This window comes from Rattus norvegicus, chromosome 6, assembly GCF_021556685.1.
Source record: "Rattus norvegicus strain SHRSP/BbbUtx chromosome 6, alternate assembly SHRSP_T2T, whole genome shotgun sequence".
Taxonomy (NCBI): domain Eukaryota; kingdom Metazoa; phylum Chordata; class Mammalia; order Rodentia; family Muridae; genus Rattus; species Rattus norvegicus.
The window spans coordinates 19,197,740-19,203,407 of NC_141539.1; the positions used below are offsets into that span (position 1 = coordinate 19,197,740).

The window sequence follows — 5,668 nt, forward strand, 5'->3', positions numbered from 1 at the left end:
CCTTGTAGGGTGAGAGATCCTCTCCCAAGGACAAGGCCTATGGTTCCTGGGGGCAAAGGCCCCACAGTCTGAGCAGGAATTGGCTGAATGCCCATCTGGGGCATTAGAAAGAAGTCGGAGGCGGCACACAGGTCCAATTTTGTGTCACCTCTTGGGGAGTCTCCTCTGTCAGGGTCATGGCTTTCTGAAAGCGGTTCCCATATCTTTGAGGGCCCTGGGACCGGGGGCCCAACGATCCATTTTTTGACATCTCATTAGGCTGAGCTTCCAAAGGAGGGAGTAGTTTTCCCTTAATATCCCTCACTGAGCGGCACTGGTCAGGCCTATGGTAGCCCTTGCCACATCGGGCACAGATAGTTGCAGGCCTCCTGTCTCCCTTGGTTATCCTACAGTCTCTTTTTAAATGGCCCATTTTTCCACATTGAAAACATGATCTTGTATCTGTCCCTTTAAGGGGGCGTTGCCGGGACTGGAGAATGGCGGCCGCCAAGCCTGCGTTAGTAAGAGGCCCACCGAGTTCTCTGCAGACTCTGAGCCAGTCCTGTAATCCTTTGTTTTTTCTGGGTGCTATAGCCACCCGGCATTCCTGGGTGGCTTGCTCATAAACGAGCTGTTCTATGAGCGGTGCTGCTTGCTCCACATCACCAAATATTCGTCCTGCAGTCTCTGTCATTCTGGCTACGAAGTCTGAGAACGGTTCCTGAGGTCCCTGGATGATACGAGTAAGTTGATTATCGGCCCCGCCTTTCCTAGTGAGTGCCTTCCAGGCCTTAATGGCCGAGCTGGAGACTTGAATATAAGCGCCCCAATGGTAATTAGCTTGGTCCGCTGCGAAGCGGCCCTGTCCTGTCAAGAGTTCAAACGTCCATTCCTGCTGTTCAGGCGTTAGAGCCGTGGCGTTAGCTCTAGCCTGTGTTTGAGCTGCCTCATACCAAAGCGCCTTCTGTTCCATATATTGGCCCATGTTAACAAGGGCCGCCTTCGCAATCATCTGCCAATCGGCGGGTGTCAGATGATTTAGAGCCAGCCTTTCAAGAATGGTTAGGGTGAAATTGGCTGTAACTCCGTACTTTCTGACAGACTCTGCCAGCTCTTTTATCTGATTATATTCGACTGGGGCATGAACCCGCTCACCCTCCTGCATTTCAAAGACCGGGAACGTCATCCGCAGCTTCCTTCTCACCGTATCGGGGACTAAAGAGAATGCGCAAGAGCGCACCTCATACGGAGGGGGTGCGGTTGGCGACTGCCGCGGCAGAAGCTTTTTATTACCTTTCTTTCGTTCCTCGGGGTGATATTTCTCTTCCTCATATCTAGCTGCTTCCTCATCTAAGTCGGCCTCCTCCTCTGAATCTAAGATTCCATTCTCAGAGCTATCAGAACTGTTGAGGTTCAGCGCTTCTAGCTCTTTCACAGGGTATATGCTGGCTCCCCCTCCCGGTTGCTGTGTAGAGAGGGAAGTGCCGGAATCTGAAAGCTTTAACACTCCCTTATCCTCGGACTTAATGGGAGGGCTCTTTTTCTTTCTCAGGACGTCCTTTTTCTTGCACGCGCCTAATCTCTCACTACGTTCAGTTTCTGACATACTGTCTCGAAGTACCTCGAGTGTGGTCTGCCCTCCTACAACTGCTGCCTTGCACACTTCATCTGCTAAGCAATTTTTGACTAGTTTCCATATGGCTTTAGTTCCTAGACGCAGATTTCTCCGCCAATTTTCTGTCTAGGTCCCTTCCAAGTTTGTCCCATGAGGCAATTGTAAACGAGCCTGAGCAGGCAAACCACGGAGCCACTCTGTCCACTTCTTTCACAAAGTTTTTAAGTGTTCTTCCTCCAATTTTAATGTCCCTCTGCTTTAGCACCGTTTCCAGAGCCGTGATCACAGACTGTGAGGATCCCATGAGGGACCAAGAATGCCCAGCGGCTTATCTACGTCCGTCTGACAAGGCGTGAGTAGAAACAGACACGCTGCTTTCTTACATAAAGGAGTCTTACGCGCACTTCCCGGGTGGTGCTATCGCGTCCCTGCTCCCCAACAGTAAAGGGGAGCTGCGCGAAGCTCACTTATTTACGAGAGACTGAGACGCGCCTTCAGCTGCTGTCCTTTTAGCAGCGGAAACAGTGAAAACAGTAAATAATAATAAGAAAGAGTAGGGTGGCTCCGAGAACAAATACCATAGCCTCAACAAATCCTTCCCAAGGTGGCGACAACCCCAGACCAAAATCCAAGAAAGGCATGCCTCTCTGAACGTATTTTTTTTTTTTACCTGCAGTTCTGAATCCTCCTTGTCACCAAGGGGTCTCCGGAGGTGCTGATGAGGTCTTTTTCCCGGGTTTCTGGCACCAAATGTCCCACGCTACGTCTCGCCAGCAAGAATGACGCAGGACACAAAGGATCCTTCTGCAGAAATAGCTTTAAAGCATCTTGAGAGCGAGAGCACAAGCTTACAATATGGAGACCCCAAGTGAGGGAAAGACCATCCCTTATATAGGAAACTATCCTCGCCTAGGATGTGTCACTCTCTGGCTGGTCGCTGCCAGATGTGCCAGATGACGTACCACAGCATACGTGTCCCCCTGAGTGAGGAATTTACCAGGCGCTTGTGTATTGCCCTTTTATTAGGTGCATCCTGCCGGATATTGGCGCCATCTTACAATGGAGAATGTGAGGACGGCCCTCCACAAGGAACCATATGGGGCTGGGCTCAGGAAGAACCAATGTAAGGGATATCAACAACCCTCGGGATTTAGCAACCAACCTAAGGGCACTTGGAGAGGAGGCAGTCCCTGTCTATCCCTTACCTGTAACCCTGTTGTTATCCAGTTTACGCAAAAGGGAAAGGAAGCCTGGGACTGGACCAAAGGAAAAACCTGGGGCCTATGGTTATTCAAAGGAGGGTATGATGATGGACTTCTATTCAACGTCTGCATGAAATTAGAAGTCACCTCTGTATCACTGGGACCTAACCCAATGCTAGCTCCCCGCCAGCCTGTTTAGGTTCAAACTACTGCTTTGCCCCTGATATCTTCCTCAGTACTGGGAGGGGTTCCAAGTGACCCTGTAGCCCCCTTGACCATGCTCATAGAGAAGACCTTGCAGGTCCTCAATGAAACCAACCCCAATGCCAACCATTCCTGTTGGCTTTGTTATGCTGTGGCTCCACCATATTATTAAGGAAGAGACTTAATGGCTCAGTGACCTCATCAACCAATGCCTCACTGTACTAATGGCAGCAAAAGACCAAGCTGGCTATACAGGCTGTAACATGGACAGGGCTTTGTATGGGTAAGGTCCCACCAACCCATCTTCAGCAATGTTCACACATCATAGCCACTACTGACTCTCCTGTCTACTACCTGCTCCCCCAATATGGAGAGTGGGCTTGCGTCTCAGGATTGGCTCCTTTTGTGCACTCTGATGCCCTGAACCAGTCCTCTGATTTCTGTTCAACTGATCCCAAGGCTTATTTACCCCCCCACTGAGAGCTTCCAAATAGACAAGACAATACCCTCCATTGAACAAAGAAGGAACCCTTCATAGTGTCCTTGCTGGGAGTGGCTGGAGTGGCTCCTAGTACCTCTTCCTCGGTGCTACAGGGTCACCAATACCAGAACCTCAGGGCCACCATAGATCTGGACATTGAAAGAATGGAAACGTGGATCTCCCACCTACAGGAGTCTCTGACCTCTCTGTCAGAAGTGGTCCTACAGAAAAGAAGATGGTTTACTGCTCCTCCAACAGGGAGGACTGTGTGCTGCCCTCAGTGAAGAATGTTGCTTTTATATAGACCTTTCCGGGGTATATAAGGATTCCATGTCTAAGGTTAAGGAAGTGCTAGCTAAACGGACGACAGAGAGAGAGAGAGAGAGAGAGAGAGAGAGAGAGAGAGAGAGAGAGAGAGAGAGAGAGAGAGAGAGAAATTGAATTTGGTTTGAATCTTGGTTTAATTCCTCCCTGTGGATGACAACCCTAATCTCCACTTTATTGGGTCTTATTTTTATTTTGCTGCTTGTACTAACTGTTGGTACTTGCATTATTAACAAGCTGAACACCTTTGTAAAAGATAGAATAAGTACTGTGCAGCTGATGGTTTTAAGGCAACAATATGAGTCCCTAAGATCAGGAGAGGAAGAATATGAGATAGCCGAGTCTTATTACCGAGAAGGAAGAGCAGAACTCACATGAGAAAAAGGCAGAATGATAAGATTGAGCAACTCTGACCCAACCCAAAGATGACTCCAGGAAAGGGCGTTAGGCCCCAAGGGAGAGTTTCATGTCCCTGGCCTCAGGACAATTTCCCAGAAACAGTTCAGATAAAATACTTGTCAGAAAAACCATAAAATGTACTGGCCAATGGAACCTGGGCCCTCTGGGGAACAAAGGTATCCTCCTGGGACGATTGCTGTTACTGTAATCTGCCCTCTAGAAAAATGTATAAAAGGTGCTTGCAAGTTAAATCAGAATCACCTCTGGTCTCTTGCTTGAGAGACTGCTGAAGGTCAATCCTGGTGCACCGGAAAAATAAACCTGTCTCCTGGCAGGTAAAGATACTCTGGGGCTATACAAGCTCTCTTACCACAGAAGCTGAGAAAATTCTGGCCCCTGTAAGAGTGGCTTGTGCAGATAATCAACCCTGGACGGGCTTCTCCTGCTCAGCTAAACTCCTAGCTACAGGTGCGAGGCAAGTTATCAGTTTTTGTTGTACAAATTGAGACAGCTTTTTTCTTTTTTTGAAAGAGGTTAAAACTAGATCAAGGGGTGAACAACCCACAAATAAATTTTTAATCGTTTTCTTTTCTTTTCAACATGGAATGCAGAGCAACAATCAAGCAAGGACATGAAAACTCAGGCATAAACTAACAGACATGGACAGATGGGCCTGCTCAGGACAGACAATATACAGAGAGGGAAGAGAACTAGATGTGCCAAAGGGACCCAGATATCCTACCCAAGATACATGAACCAGAACTAAACATTCCTCCAGTAGGAATCAAAGGAAGCAGGATGTCTCCTGACCTCCTCCTGTCCCTAGAAGAGCTCTGAAAAGCTTACATTCATTTTCCTCCTCTTTTATCAAATCATCTCCGGATAGGCTAGGAGGACTGCTTTTTGGAAACCTATTCTCCCTCTCATGTCTAGAGTCTAAACTATCTCTAATCAGGGTCCAAAGACTAAAAACATCTATGAGAAATATCTTTGCTTCTCTAGATTTCAGCATAACTCTAAACACATACACAGAAAGTATTCTACCATTTCCTTGTCCTTTTTTATAGGGTTTATTCACTGCTGGCCCAAATCATATTTATTTTCCTTTGCACAAGCTCCTTTCCCCTCTGTGTCCTTCACAGTATCTCCTATACTTGAGCTCCAAGTTGAGGCGCCATCTGACCAAGCCTGCTTAGTCATTCAACCAGTTCTCAAGGAAGGGGGTAGAGATTGAAAAGAAATAAGACAATTAGACAGCATAATAACATGATTCTAGCAAGTGCTGAGGCTGAAACAGGTTTATTTTTTCCCTGTCTGCTTGTATACCATTTGAAGTACATGCAAGCAATAGGTCACTTCTAGGTCAAGAAACAAACAAGGCAATGACCAAAATCCTGTGATCACTGTTTCTAGGGGCCTTATCAGGATGACCAAGGCAAAAGGAATGCCACATATCTTAGGCTG

General features: G+C 47.6%; 1 pseudogene; it reads right to left on the reverse strand.

The window, feature by feature from the left end:
• Positions 1-300: 300 nt before the first annotated feature.
• LOC148005070 (igE-binding protein pseudogene) lies at positions 301-1,585 on the reverse strand (annotated as a pseudogene).
• Between the last annotated feature and the right edge of the window lie 4,083 nt (positions 1,586-5,668).